Source organism: Podarcis melisellensis, assembly GCF_964234715.1.
Source record: "Podarcis melisellensis genome assembly, chromosome: 1".
Taxonomy (NCBI): Eukaryota; Metazoa; Chordata; class Lepidosauria; order Squamata; family Lacertidae; genus Podarcis; species Podarcis melisellensis.
In genome coordinates, this window is record NC_138528.1 from 129,720,655 (window position 1) to 129,736,226 (window position 15,572).

General features: G+C 45.7%; 1 long non-coding RNA gene across 2 annotated transcripts; it reads right to left on the minus strand.

The window, feature by feature from the left end:
* Positions 1-302: 302 nt before the first annotated feature.
* LOC309363650 lies at positions 303-13,047 on the minus strand. 2 transcript variants are annotated; one of them, XR_014165513.1, is made up of 4 exons: positions 12,847-13,047; positions 3,673-3,857; positions 2,466-2,512; positions 303-1,592 (listed from the first exon to the last, which is right to left on the minus strand). It is a non-coding gene; the product is annotated as an uncharacterized lncRNA (long non-coding RNA). The 2 variants fall into 2 exon arrangements; XR_014165514.1 differs by lacking the exon at positions 12,847-13,047 and having other exon boundaries at positions 3,673-3,954.
* Between the last annotated feature and the right edge of the window lie 2,525 nt (positions 13,048-15,572).

A 15,572-nucleotide genomic window follows, 5' to 3' on the forward strand; every position in this document is an offset into this window, starting at 1 on the left:
TTCTTCGGCGATCAGCCTTCTTTATGGTCCAGCTCTCACTTCCATACATCACTACTGGGAAAACCATGGCTTTAACTATATGGACCTTTGTTGGCAAGGTGATGTCTCTACTTTTTAAGATTTTTAACATTCTACAACCTATTAAATGTCTTTTGGAGGAGAGGGCTTTTGCTTTGTTGCTTCTAGCTTAACTATTTACTTGTGCTTCTATCCTGTATTTTTATCTTGTGAATCACCCTGAAGAGCAGTATATGAATCTAATAAAATTAAAATAAAATAATAGCCAAACTTTTAATAAACTGTGATGATTAATTTAGTTTTTAATTTGATACTGAAATTCTGACTGCTAAGCAGTTAAATAATGTTATGGTTATCTAGTCAAGATTTTTAAACTTTAAACCCCCTGCAAACAACCTATAGAACCTGGCACCGTACCTGCACAATCAAATCCTCATTCTAACCTTGATGGCATTTTAAACTCCTGAAAATTGCAGGTTGTTCTGTTCTTGTAATCTCACTAGGTGGCCTTGGCTAAGCCATGGGAAAATCATTCTGAACAACTTTACAGGATTATTAGAAAGATAACAATGTGCAACTGGCTTCAGCATGAGGGAGAAAAGCTAAATAAATAGTAATTTATAAGTCTGAACTCAGCCTAAGATGGCAAGTCAAACCAGGAGTCTCCCACTGCTCCAAGGGGACTGAAGAGGGCAGCTGCATCTGCCCTTGCAAGGATGACCAGCCCTGAAAGCCTCCTCTCCCTCCAGACCGATGCATGGAAAATCCAGCTACATTAGCTTTGGCTGGAACATCAGGCTATTTTAGGAAACTTTATAAACAGCCAAGAGTGTGTGCCTCTCACAAATCTTAATTTGCTCAGAAAACAACTTTTACATGGCTTAAACTGGCTTTTAACAGAGCGCCAAGTTCTGCCATTAAGAAGCACCGGGAGTTATTCTGCTGTTTAAAGCAAGTACCACCAGTGTACTCACATATAGCACATGTCCCTAATTTAAAGAACTTTAAAAAGACTGTCCTGGGAGAGAAGATAAACTTTGTTTCTGGCCTGCTCATCCCAGTATTTTCCACCCTTCTCCTGGAGACACTGAGAGTCCAAAACTGAAGTTTTAGGTCCAACTCTGATCTGGCAAGCCTGTCTGGAAGGACACCAGAGGACAGGGCACGGCAGGAAGTCTCTACTGGGTCTTTGCCACCCGTGGAAGTGAGGGGCGTCTTCTTTCAAATATGAGAAGTTTCGCAAACTATTCCCAAGCTATATGGTGAGAGAAGAGGAGTCTGGAGCCCTCAGTTCAATGTGAGATCATCTGAAACGAAGATGGACATCATGTACAGATTAGTTCTCCAGCTGCATCCAAGTACAGTTGGTGCAGAACATGTGAGTCACGGCCCTGGCAGAAGGAAGCTGAAACAGAAGCTGAAGGCTTGTCGGGCGTCCAGGGCCCTCAAGACTCAGTGGCTGCCATTGGGAGGAGAACGCTGAACAAGGTCACATGCGAGTTGTTGTCGCATCTGGGCACCGTAGGCTGTGGGGGAAGAATGCTGAGCAGGGCCTCTAAGAAATGCAGGACTTTCTAAAATCAAAACCAGATAGCTAAAGATCCTGATTGCTAGAGTTGCCATACGTCTGGATTTTCCCAGACATTACCGGGATTTCCAAAAGGCGGCGCTTTGTCCTGCATCTTAGGGAAGTCAATCGAAAAAGCATGGGGGTCAATAACTTTGGGGGGTGTCCTGTTTTTTACTTTTTGAAAAATGGCAACCCTATGATTGCAAGCTGAAAATAATAATACTGAAGCAGAGAAAGAACGGCCCACATTTTGATAGGGGGAATTTTAGGCTCTACCTATTTAAATGAAGTAGCAGATGAAAGCAGGAAACTCTCCAAGGGTGGGAGGGGCACGGTGAGGTTTTTTCCACTTAGCAGGACAGTGAGAACCTCTTCCAGACATAGGAAATGTTGCAGAAGATGCCATGGAGGGGAGAGTGAATACACTTGGGATGCAATCCCCTTTTACTGTCCCTGGAACAGTGAAAGTCTAATTCAAAGCACAGCTACATTCAAATGGTTCCTATTTTGTGTTTGTGTGTCTGTGTCTGCCTCATGAGTCCATTTCCTGAAAACTAAGTGAACCCTCCCCCTCTTTTAGATTTATATACCACTCTTCATCAAAAGATCTCAGAGTGGTTCACAAGATAAAAATACGAAGTGAAAATCCAAAACTGCCACCTTTTTCAACCCCCTTAGCACAGATGCTGCAGGAAATGGTGAGAGATGTAATGGCCGTACAGGATGAGCTTACAGTCTCCCACTTTGCAAATGAGCTGTGGTGAGTTTCAGACTCATGAACTGCCAATCCTCTCTTGTGCACCAGAGAAGGAGATCAGAAGCTTTTGCTCCCACTTTTAAGCAAACCACAGTTTGATCCTGATCTGTTTTCACTTACCATGGTTTAAACAAACAACCCTGAGTTGGGTGTGTTTCAAATTGGAGCTGCAAAAGAGAAGAGGGGAGGCAAAGCGAGGCTTGTTGCAGCTCTTACATACAGTCGTAAAACCATGGTTCCCTGTTACATCTGAACCAAACTTCAAAGTAGGCAAAGCAGTCTGAGTGACAGAGATGCTTTCTATTCCAGCAATCCAGGCCACATGCAATTACACTAACCTCTGCCATGGGGATTTCATGGACTCCTGCACCTCTCCAAAGCATGGGTGAAAACTAGGACTCTGTGCGCACACACACACACACACACCTAATCCACCTTGTGGTCCCAATTTGTGGTCCTCAGATTGGATCAATTTGCCCACCCAGGGAGTAAAGGTAAAGGGACCCCTCACCGTTAAGTCCAATTGCGGATGACTCTGTGATTGTGGCGCTCATCTCGCTCTATAGGCCAAGGGAGCCGGCGTTTGTCCACAGACAGCTTCCAGGTCATGTGGCCAGCATGACTAAGCCGCTTCTGGCGAACCAGAGCAGCGCACGGAAACGCCGTTTACCCTCCCGCCAGAGTGGTACCTATTGATCTACTTGCACTTTGATGTGCTTTCGAACAGCTAAGTTGGCAGTTGGTCCCCAGATTGGGTCAATTTGGCCCCCCTCACCGGGAGTATATAAAGCTAAAACAGGGTTTTTAAAGTATAGGGGAATCAGTTATGAACATGAACCTGTGATATGAGCAAGCAGAGGCAGGCTGTCAAAATGGAAGGTGCCCCCCGCACCAAAGCCTTGCTTAGCTTAGTTGGCACAGCATGAGACTTGGGTTTGAGCCCTACCTTGGGGATGGACTAGATGACACGTGTGGTCCCTTCCAACTCTGGAATTCTGTGATTCTGCTGGGGCCGCATTGTGTCTTCCAGCAACAACTCACAGAATTCTCGCAATACCCTGCAGGAGCTTTGTGAGATCTCGCCAGAAGCTGCAATTGCAGCGGCAAGGGTTGGTTGGGCAGCTGCCGGGTCCCCACCTTGTGGAATGACACTGCCCGAGGGGGCTGCTTCAATGCGCCTCCTGGGATGGCAGACCCTGTGTGGCAGCACATGAGATGCTTCTCTGGTTTGACTGCTGTGAACACAGGAACCGCACCAAGTCAGGCCGTTGGCCCCTGAGCTCAGTGTTTTCTGACTGGCAGCGGAGGACTTTCCTAGCCCTGCTACCTGAGGTCCTTGTAGGGGGAGATTCCAGCAACTGTTCCTGGCAATGCTGCCCTCCTGGCTCCTCTCCTGCTGGGCCTTGGGGTTGCCCAGGATTTCAGAGGAAGCGGCTGGGAAAGCAGGATGTCTCCTCTTGCCCTCACTAGATGTCACTGTTGTTCTCTGCGCAACTTATCTGGCCGTTTTCTCTGGCAGCGAAAGCAGAAGGGAGGAGAGGGAAGCCACTGAAATGCGGCCAGTTAAGAATCAGCTACTTTTATAATCTGCATGATTCAAAAGTTTTCAACAGAATCCTGAAGATCTTTCTTCTGTATCCTTTATTCTCCCATAAGAAAACTGCCTCAACAAGCAAATTAAGACAGACACGTAATTTGACTGGACTTCATATAAAAGTGCGAGTGATTTTGCAGCATGCCATAAATGGACAGATTTCCAGTGCATTGAGACAAATGACAGGCAGAGCTTTCCCACCCCTTTGCTCTTAGAGGGGGAAAGTGGGGGAAGAGGATCCAGACTATATCTTGCACCTTGTACTAGATTAAAGAGACCCAGCAGAAAGACTGTTTTAATTATACTTATTGGAAACAACTGGCACATTGGGAAAATTACCGTAATCTTCAGCCAAGTATGCCATCAAATGACCCCCTGAAAGGGAATATTTGCAAACCACAATGACTAACCTGTTATTATGGGATAGATTAACAAAAGCAAACAAGAGAGAGGAGAGACACTGGTGAAGACAGGAATTTGAGGATCATTTGATTTTTGCCAAAGGAAATTAAGAATGCAGTCCTCCAACATCTTACTCAAAGTAGGTAGGTCCCACAGAGGCCTCTCCAGAATAAACAAATTGAAAAGTGGTGCTGAAAAAAAAGAAAGCACAGCATCAGAGCAAACTGGGGCTTCCTGACTTCTCAGTGCAATCTGTGGGCAGGAAAATCAAATATGATTTCACTGATTATTAATTTTTTTGCCATTTTGGTGAATATTATTCAGGGAGGACTCCAACAGCTCAAGAGGAACTTGACTTTTTAAAAAAATACTGTAGTTTTTCTCCCCTGAGAAATTTATTTAATAGATGCTGCAATCAAAATACAGTCCCCTGCAAAAAAAGGGGGGGAGGAAGGAAAGGGCAGCCCACAGTGGCGTAGCATGTGGAGTACAGGGGGGCCCGGCCGCACCGGGTGCAACATCTGGGGGTTAGGGTTAGGTTAGGGTTAGGGGGCGCAAATCCACGGGTTAGGGGGCGCAAATTACTTGCCTTGCCCCGGGTGCTGACAACCCACGCTACGCCACTGGCAGCCCATAGTACCACTCCTCGCCCCCCCATACAGTGCTCAGGGTGCCTGTTCTAGCTAGTCTGTGGGTGGGTCTGCCTCATAGTGACTGGTGGCGAGTTGCATCTGCAGCAGATGGTGGAATGAATGGGGCAGAAAGAGTTTCACTATGCATTAGGCATGAGAGATTTTTTTAATCAATATTTTAGTGGGGCAGGGGTTGCCCTGCTTGAAAATGACCCATAGAGGGCAATAGACATTGGGCATAATATTGAGCTGGAAGCATGGATAAAATTATGGAATGAGGGTTTGAGATTTACGGGATGTATGGCTTTAAAAGAGAATGTGTTAAAAATGATGTATAGATGGCATTTAACGCCAACAAAATTGGCTCAAATGTATAGAAAGAGAGATAGAAGATGCTGGAAATGTAAAGAGGTAGATGGTGATTATTTTCATATGTGGTGGACCTGTGACAAGGTTAAAAATTTTTGCGAATCAATCTACAATGAGCTTAAAAAGATATTTAAATACACCTTTCCCCAAAGACCGGAAGCTTTTTTGCTAGGTCTAATGGGAAGGGAGATTAAAACAAAAGATCAGAATTTGTTTATGTATGCCACAGCCGCCGTAAGAACCCTACTGGCCCAAAATTGGAAAACACAATATATACCAACCATCTAGGAGTGGCAGGTGAAGATGACAGATTTTGTGGAACTTGCCAAATTGACAGGGAGGATCCGGGACCAAGAGGACCAGAGATACAAGAACAATTGGAGCAAATTCATTAAATACTTAAAGGAGAACTGTAAAAACTTAAAGAAACTAGCAGGACTGGAATAATACCTTCAATGTAAAATAGTAGAGATATAAGAATAATATACACGATAAGAATGTGATAAATATACCAACTGAAGGGAGGGAGGGAATTTGAGACTCGGCAGAGTCAAAGGGAGAATATTGTGATGGTACGGATTGTTGGAAAAAGAATACTTAAAGAAAACAATAAAAAATTATTTTAAAAACGAAAAGAAAATGACCCACAGAATGTGCGAATCGTCACCTAGGATCCACAGCGACAGACATGAATACAGCTTTGCAAATTAAGTCAATCGGGAAATCGGATGTTATTCTGGCAAGAAGGTAGAAAATTCCTTCTTGGCACCCTAACTTTCTGACTGTCTTGTCGCTGTGCCAGTTTGTGTGTTAGTGATTCCCCCTGGGCCCTTGAAAGTGTGTCACAAGACTGCAGTGCAGATTTGGAAACAGCTCAGTCAAGGAACTGAAGGTGCTGAGTTTTGTGGGAGAACTGCAGGTATTTCCTGAACAAAGATAACAAGTCTTACTGGCAGGATTCCAATTTAAAATGGTTGAGAAGCACCCCCCCCCGGACTTTATACTAATATGGAGGGTCAAGTATTAAATGAGCAAAGGTGAATACAGAAACCTCAAGCCCAGTAGGAAAGACACATGAAAAATGAGTCTCTGAAGGTACAAACAGCAGTACATTGTTTATTGCTGTCTGTTCCATCCACCTTGTGTGCAGCTATACCAATATAATTTGTCACAGTTTTATTTATTTCTAGGGTCATTCCAAGAAGATTGCCGTGGGTGCCTTGTTAACCAAGAATCATACTTCTAAAATGTGCTATTATCAGCAATGTGACCCACGAATTACACACAAAAGTCACAAGCAGAGCCCTCTGAACACGTCCCATCTCAGAGTTCCCACAGTGTGGCCTTTAAGCTCTTAAAACATCCCTCCTTCAAAGTGGTTTGATTTTCATTTCATCTCTTTTGAAATCACATTGTTGTTTCTTAAATGTTGCTCGAGAACCAAAGACCAAAGGGTTTGCACACTTCTTCCATAATGTTCCGTTTAGCAAGTGATAGATAACACACTGTGAGATTCTTTAAAGAGCTCCTAATTTTTAAAGCGCTATGTTTGGCATTTATTTATTTATTTATTTGCAAAAGTATTTCTATCCAGCTTGCTGGCTCCACAGTGGAGCCTCCCTGACTGCCCTTGCCCTTAAATTTGTATTGTTTAAAAACTGCAAAGAGAGAACACAAAGAAATATTTTTTTAAAAGAAGAAGAACAGCAACACCAGTAGTGAATAGATAGCTGAAAAACATCAATCAAACCACAATTTATAAATAACTTAAATTTGCACCTAAACAACCCAGGTTTTAGCTGCTGCCTAAGTTCCATATACTGGGCTGTGTTCAGATATCTTCTAAAGGTTGTATAATATAGTTACTTATCTCCTTGGCTTGCGGGGGGGGGGGGGAGTCACATGACTCCATACCCTCCAACATTTCTCAGATGAAAATAGGGACGTCCTAACGAAAAGCAGGGTTGCGGGTGGCACTGTGGGTTAAACCACAGAGCCTAGGACTTACCGATCAGAAGGTCGGCAGTTCGAATCCCCGTGACGGGGTGAGCTCCCGTTGCTCGGTCCCTGCTCCTGCCAACCAAGCAGTTCAAAAGCACGTCAAAGTGCAGGTAGATAGTTAGGTACCACTCCAGCGGGAAGGTAAACGGCGTTTCTGTATGCTGCTCTGGTTCGCCAGAAGCGGCTTAGTCATGCTGGCCACATGACCTGGAAGCTGTATGCCGGCTCCCTCGGTCAATAAAGCGAGATGAGGGCCGCAACCCCAGAGTCGGCCACGACTGGACCTAATGGTCAGGGGGCACCTTTACCTTACAAAGGTGTCCAGAGGGCAGGGGATATGTGTGTGTAGGTGACAGCCACCTTGCAACCAGTTGTTGTGGGCATCCGTCTGTCTCAAGAGACAATGGAGTGTGCTTCTGGGGGTGAAGCCAAACCCCTGTGTTAGCAGCACCAAAGCAACCTCTCTGGGGCGCAAGTCTGGGCCGTGTGTGTGTGTCAGTCCTGGCCGGCTGGATAACAAGACCCCGCTCTCGGGCTCACTGGACAGCAGAGCACCAGCTTGGCCACACTGGAAGAAGGAGTACAAGGCGCCATCCAGCCGTCTTAGGAACTCCACTCCAGATTTGTGTCGGATTTGCTCCTTAGCCTTTTCTTCTCCCACAAGTCAGCAGAGGTTTGAAATCAGAGCTTTCCTTCTCCTAGAGGGCTACTTTCCCAGGTTGATGAGCCACATCTGCTCCTCACTTCCCTCTACAGCACATGCAGAAACCACCTTCCTGACCACTGGGTCCACTATTGGTCACGTCTGCTCAATGCGCCAGAGCCTCTCTTTGCATGTAGCGGAAGTCCCTAACTCACTGAGGGTTTGAGAGGCATCAGCCACCCTCACCTGGTTTAGCCGGCCAGTCAAAGGCATTTCCTGGGGTGTGGCTGCTGTCGTCTGCTGACAGCTTCCAGGTGCTACAGGTGGGAGCTGAGTGCCCCTGAGGGTGGGGACAAAAGGTGGACAAACTACCCCAGAAGGAGCACGACATGTTCCCCACCAGAGGTACTACTCCTTCCCTAACACCCACACACCCCAGGATCCGTTCCCATTGGGGTAGGATCACACCTGCCACTCCCATTTTGCACCATGAGCCACGGCTGGTGGGTTGATAGAAAACAAACCCTCAGTGCTCTCTGCACATATGCTGGAGCCTCCACAGCCTGAAAAGATGCTCCCAAGGGTGTCATTAGGATGGTGCATCATGGGGCCTAGAAGCCGCCAAACTTCTTTCGCTTCTTCTGGTGCTGTTTTGGCAATTGTTCTGCCCGGGCACTGAGGTCCAGCGCTGAGGGTCTTCTAGCAGTTCCCTCGCTACGAGAAGCCAAGTTACAGGGAAGCAGGCAGAGGGCCTTCTCGGTAGTGTCACCCGGTAGTGTCACAGAACGCCCTCCCACCAGATGTCAAAGAGAAAATAACTACCAAACTTTTAGAAGACATCTGAAGGCTGCCCTGTTCAGGGAAGCTTTTAATGTTTAATAGGTTATTGTATTTTAGTGTTCTGTTGGAAGCCGCCAACCCAGCCAGATGGGCGGGGTACAAATAAATAATAACTAACTAACTAACTAACTAACTAACTAACTAACTAACTAACTAAATAAATATTATTTTCACCACTGCTGCCCCGCTGCCCTCATAGAGATGGGGAGACCTTAGAATCATATAATTGTAGAGTTGGAAGGGACCATGAGTGTGATGGCCTGGGAATCCGATTCAGAGGCTGAACCGGAGGAATCCCAGCCTGCACAGGAGTCCCCGCCTCCAGGGCCAGCTGAACTGGGGCAGGGCCTTGATTCTGAAGCGCCTGCACCAGTGCCGGATCCTCAGGAGCAGGCACCAGGTGAATCCACTCTGGCTCCAGAGGTGGTTGAGGACTCAGTGCCTACAGGTGAGTCTCCCCCTGGGCCCAGTAACCCTTCAGCCTCTCCTGAACTGCAGAGTCTCAGGGCAGAGAGGCGAAGGGAACTGGTTTCTCCCAGGAGGAGTGCTCGCCTTAAGGCCAGGAGAGGCGGGTCTCCTGGGGGCCAGGACCGCCCCTGGCCTCAGAGAAGATAAAGGCCAGTCAGCCCGGTCCCAGGTTGCGGGAGCAACGTCGTTGTTGAGTAGCTGCTCCTGCCCGGACCCAGACCTGACCCTCCAGTGTTCCTGTCCCTGCCCGGCTTCCGGCTTCGGACGTCACCCCGCTCCTTGTGGACTGTTTCCAGGCTAGAGACCCAGGACCGGACTTTGACTACGCCAGCGGTAACCTTCCCCCCGGGACCAGAACAATGAGGCTCATCTAGTCCAACCCCTGAAAAGCAGGAATATTCTGCCCAAAGTGGGGATTGAACCCACGATCCTGAGATTAAGAGTCTCTTGCTCTACTGACTGGGTTATCACAGTTGAGTGTCGATTTCGTCGCCCATTTTGAAGTCTGCAGCTTTGTGTCAAAATGGGGCTGCAAAGATGGAGCTATGCAATATGTTTAAAAGTCAAAGTTTATTTTGAATAAATTCTGGCTTTAAATTTTGTGCTGTATAGAATATGCCAAAGCTTCTCAAACTTCAGGAAACAACAGCTTAGCCAGAACTGAAACTGTTGGATGTGGACCAGGAGATAGAAGCAAAGGGGAAAGGGAGAGATCAGAAACATCTGGATTCACAGCAGGATCAAAAGTTAAGACTCTGAAGAAACAACTTGATGGATTTTTGAAGCCTGGAAAAAATATGAGTTTAAGCTTTCAATATAATTATTGTTGCTGTTGTTCTTTTTACTATTGTTTTGATTTCTTAGCCACCCTTTACCATAATGTCTGAGGCATTAAGGTAAAGGGACCCCTGACAGTTAAGTCCATTTGCGAATGACTCTGGGGTTGTGGTGCTCATCTCGCTTTACTGGCCGAGGGAGCCAACGTTTGTCCGCTCTGCAGACAGTTTTTCCGGGTCATGTAGCCAGCATTACTAAGCCACTTCTGGCATAACGGAACACCGACACCAGAGCAGCACATGGAAACGGCATTTACCTTTCTGCCAGAGCGGTACCTATTAATCTAATTACACTTTTTGGTGTGCTTTTGAACTGCTAGGTTGGCAGGAACAGGGACCGAGCAGCAGGAGCTCACCCCGTTGCAGGGATTCGAACTGCCAACCTTTTGATCGGCAAACGCAAGGCTCAGTGGTTTGGACCACAGCGCCACCCACGTCCCCTGAGGCAAGGTTACAACCATCAAAAACACAATATTAAAAACAGTTAAAACAAATCATCATTGGTTGGGCCCTAAAATATATATCTCAAATGCAGACCCTTCAAGTGCCCTTATTTTCCAGGGACAATCCTGGATTTACAGAAGCTGTCCCAGTTTCTGATTTGATCCCAGAATGTCCCGCTTTCCCTTAGGACGTCCCTATTTTCATCAGAGAAATGTTGGTGAGTATGGAAGTGCTAAAAGTCAGGGTAAAAAGTGTGGGGACAGTGGGAGGGTGAGATGCAAATGGTATGGAATAATTTGGAGGGAGAATGGCTATAAATGACACCTCCTAGCTCAATCCGGCAGACCTGAATGCTATTGGGAAGGAAGCTGAACCTGCAAAGACATTTTATGTCGCAATATCAAGGCAGTTCCAACCAATTCTCGCAACAGAGCTAAGAGGTGGTTAGGCTGATTTACACCAGTTACCTGGTGTTTGCAACAAAACCATATACAGTAAATCTGAAATTTGATTATTTTCATTTTTTTGTTAAATTTCTATAGTGCCCTTCATCTGAAGATCACAGAGCACTTTACACTATAAAACCACAAAATACAGTGGTGCCTCGCAAGACGAAAATAATCCGTTCCGCGATTCTCTTCGTCTAGCGTTTTTTTCGTCTTGCGAAGCAAGCCCATTGACAGCTTAGCGGATTAGCGCTACAGCGGTCTAGCGGCTTCTAGCGATCAGCTGTTAAGCGGCTTATCAGTGGATCAGCTGTTAAGCGGCTTAGCGGCTTAGGAAAAGGGGAAAAAAGTGAAAAAACCCCGCGGGAACTCGCAAGATTTTTTCGTCTTGCGAAGCAACCCCATAGGGAAATTCGTTTTGCGAAGCGCCTCCAAAATGGAAAACCCTTTCGTCTAGCGGGTTTTCCATCTTGCGAGGCGTTCGTCTTGCGGGGCACCACTGTAGTAAGAAAATAGTGCAGTACAGGAACAAGATGGCAATGGGGACATAACCTTTCCAGGCCAGCAATTAAGCAAAGCCATTGCTAGGCCATTGAAGTCAAAGTTGGCTTGCACTCTGGCTACCTGGAAGTCCGCTTTCTTCAACACATGCCTAGCAGACCAGAGAGATCATCTGTAGAGCCCCTTCTCCATCCACTGGGTGCCCCCTCCCCTCTGAAATGAGGCAAATGGCAATGGAAAGGGGGGGGCTTCGCTATGGTAGAAACTTGCTCTTCTATTTTCCATTTTCTAGACTTTGTTTTTAAAAGGTGCAATCAGGGATGGCTGTTGCTTTCCCCCTGCCAACATCTTGATGCGGACAGTTTGAGAGGCCAGGGCCTAGGAACATTTCAGCAAGAGCTGTGCTGGGGGTCTTCAACCAGCAGTCAGCTGGTGAAGCTCCATAAACTCCCTACTGTTCATCTGCCAGAAGGGTGAAAAGAGAGGCTACAGATTCTTGGCTCAGCTATCGCTGCAACACACCAGAGACACTACCTGCCTACTTATGTTAAGTTAGCAGTTAGGGAAAGTTCAGAAGACAGTTCTGAATTTTCTGGCTGCAACACCATGTTATGTCTATTTTGTTAATAAATCAAATTGATTGGCTGAAGTGCAACTGCTGTAGTCTGATCCAAGAGAGTTCTGAACAACTCACTGCATCTCACCCTAAATTCTTGCCTTGGGCCTTTCAGACCACCTATGATTCCGTCCTAATATTCTACGCAGCTGGCTACCCTACTGCGGGAAACAAAGGTGAAGGCATTTAGATGCCCAGCTAAGCTGGTCTTCCTTGTGGGCCCCATGGGGCACAGAGAGGGGTAAGGACTCTCCTGGGTACCTTAGTACACATCACTCACAGGTTCAAGGGCTGAAACTGGACTCTGGTTCAAATTGAATGTAAGAGTTTGGCTGCTCTCCAATGGTTGCAGCTGTTACTAGAACAAACATAGAGATGATTCTTGACATAATAACAAAGCTAATCTGTACACAATAGATACAGAAATTCTTGAAAACTATTGCAGCTAACTAATGATGTAGTATGCAATATTTCCAATATGCCTTATTAGCAGTGGGCAATATTGGTCATGGCCAGTTGAAATATAGAAGTGGCATGTGATGCAATCAGACACAGCAATAAGGAGAGAAGTGCATGGACTTTGTACCATTATTACCTCCATAGCAGTGGTCAGAGAGGTGGCGGTGGCATGGTGAGCAATTCTGAGCAAAGAAATGCAAATCCCATACTTGGAATAAAGTAGCCAAGTTAAATAATTGCTTTTGCATACTTGCCTTGCATAATTAGTTCATTTTCCAGTATTCACAACATGTAGATCAGCTAGAGGCTATCATCTTCCTGAGTATAAATCAGTTTAACAGGCAAAGGATTGATCCAGACTGAGTATATCTGTGCAGAAGTAAGTGCCACAGTGACTGCATTCACACGGCGGGTTATTTCGTTTCCCCAATTATAGTTGAGTTTTCACATGATGTCAAAGGCACTTCTGGAAATTTAGTGAAACCCAGTGGAGGTTTAGCACTGATTTCCTTGTTAATTGCTTCCCCACATTTTTTTTTTTTTTTTGCAACCCCATTAACCCAGAAAATCCTGGGAATAAAGTGATGGGATTTGGGGCAGTATACCAGCATAGTTCTGTCCTGCTGTTTTCATGGGTGCCTCATGTAGGGGCAGAAATACATGTATGCAGGAAGCACAGGGAAGTAGCAACAATGTTTGATGGTGTTTGCTGTTGTGTCACACCACACCCATTGGCATGAACCAAACTGAGGGCAACATCCCAGTTTATCTGTCAAAAAGCCACAATTCTATAACACAGCAGGTCCATAGCTGTCAGCGTTTCCCTTTTTTAAAGGGAAATTCCCTTATTCCTAATAGGATTTCTCACAAGAAAAGGGAAAGGTTGATAGCTATGAGCAGGTCCGAAGCACTGGGGAAAGTAAGACAATATTCGCCATGTTTCTTCTTTTGCAATCACTCGTAGCCAAGTAAGATTGTCTTCCATGAACACGGTTTTAACAGTGAGTCCGTAAGTGACTGTGGAGGCCAATTCTGGATCCACAGATGCTTCTACAGGGGGGACATAGGTTTCCAGGAGGGAGTTGATGACGATGTGGATTTGCCTAGCGTCCCTTCCTCTTAGCGTGTTTCTCCCTTGCGTCCTGAGTTTGAGTGTCTTCAAAGCCCATGACACCTTTGGTAAAGGCTGTTCTCCAATTGGAGCGCTTGCAGGCCAGTGTTTACCGGTTGTCGGTGTTTATACTACATTTTTTTTAGATCGTGGACCCTGAGTTCACAAGGACATAATTTCAGGCAAAGGGTAGATATTGCGGCAGGCAGCTGAAAGCAGTTGAATTTTGGTCTCATTGAACTCAACAAAATGTGCTATGTCATTACAAGAGCCACTTCTTTCAATATTTATTTTGACTAACCTAGTTAAAAACTTTCATTAAAAATAAATAAATCCAAGTGTGATGTGACCCTTTTCAGGCTTTTAGCTTGTTTGAAATGGCCTCCTATGACAAGCAGCGGCTAAAACTACAAAGGCAGAGATGGGAAGATGGAACTCCCCTTTCTTTTCCTTTTTACAGTAGTAAAGGGAACATGTGTTTGCACTCAGAACCAATACTATTAAAGAACCAGTTAAGCAGACACAAGCATTTGAAAGGAAAACCTCTACATTTCAAATGAAAAAAGTACTTTTTCATATTTCTTTATAAACCTGTGTCTCCTGATTTTATTTTTTTCCTTTGCTAGACAAAATTGGCAAGAGAAGCCCATGGGGGGCATGGGGGAGAGGCTAGGGAGATAGACGACAGCTTTACTTCAGAGGTCAGATGCTGGCTTCGTATCAAAGTGACCTGAGTGGAAACTGAGATATCAGCCGTGACACTGTCTTTTATACAAGTACTTAGTGGCTCTGTTACTTACCTGTTTCCTCCACAGAGCAAGAAGTCCCAAGATGGGTCCGTTCTTCTTCCCATGGATCTCTGCTTATTCACAGAATAGAATAATAGAAGTTGTAGAGTTGGAAGGGACCCTGAGGGTCATCTAGTCCAACCGCGTAAAAGGCAGCTGCCCCATATGGGGATCAAACCTGCAACCTTGGCGTTATCAGCACCACGTTCTAACCAACTGAGCTATCTGTAGCTCTAGGAGGATAATAGGGGCTCCTAGCAAGCACCCCGAACAAACTACAGCTCCCAGAATTCTTTTGAGGAAGCCATGACTGTTTAAATTGCTCTGATACTGCTTTAAATGTGTAGTGCAGATGGAGCTCTACAAAAACAGAACAGCCGGCCATGTTCTCGTTTCCAAATGGGAGAACGGAAGCCAAGAGTGGATCTGTGACACAGGAATACTTGTGGCTTTGCCTCACAAGATTCTGTGAGGATGAATGATGGGGAAAGTCATGAGGCACTTTGCAAAATTAGCATGCCGTAGACAAACCAGGGAGCTGAACTGAACCAGAAATACAGCAAAGAAAGTGCAAGCAGACAGATACCAATGCCGCCCCCAAGCCAGAAGAGAACATGAACCACTGAAGTCTATGCTGACCCCAAACGAAAAACAACAGCAACAAGAATCAGGTTACCACTTCCAAAATACGGTTGGACTGAAAGTGGAGGTAGTCAACTAAGTTTTACTCAGAGTAGACCCATTTAAATTAATGGCCCTACTTGAATCCTCTCCATTAATTTCAGTGGGCCTACTTTGAGTAAAATTTCAATCAATTCCGCCCATGGTGCAGTAGGACACTCCCTGAGGTTGCTCCTTGAACTGGGACTGAGTCTGAATGTAAGAAGGAGCTCCTAGCAATCTTGTGATACACGAGGCTAAAATGGGATGTGACAAAGGGCAGATGAGGAGCTTTTAAAGTGTTTTTGAATAGTGTGAAATACTTGGACAGTCCCACCGGCACCCACTTAAATGAATTATGAGCACACAAATCTAATATGTGTGGAGGAATTTACACATTTTGGATTTCCTCAGACC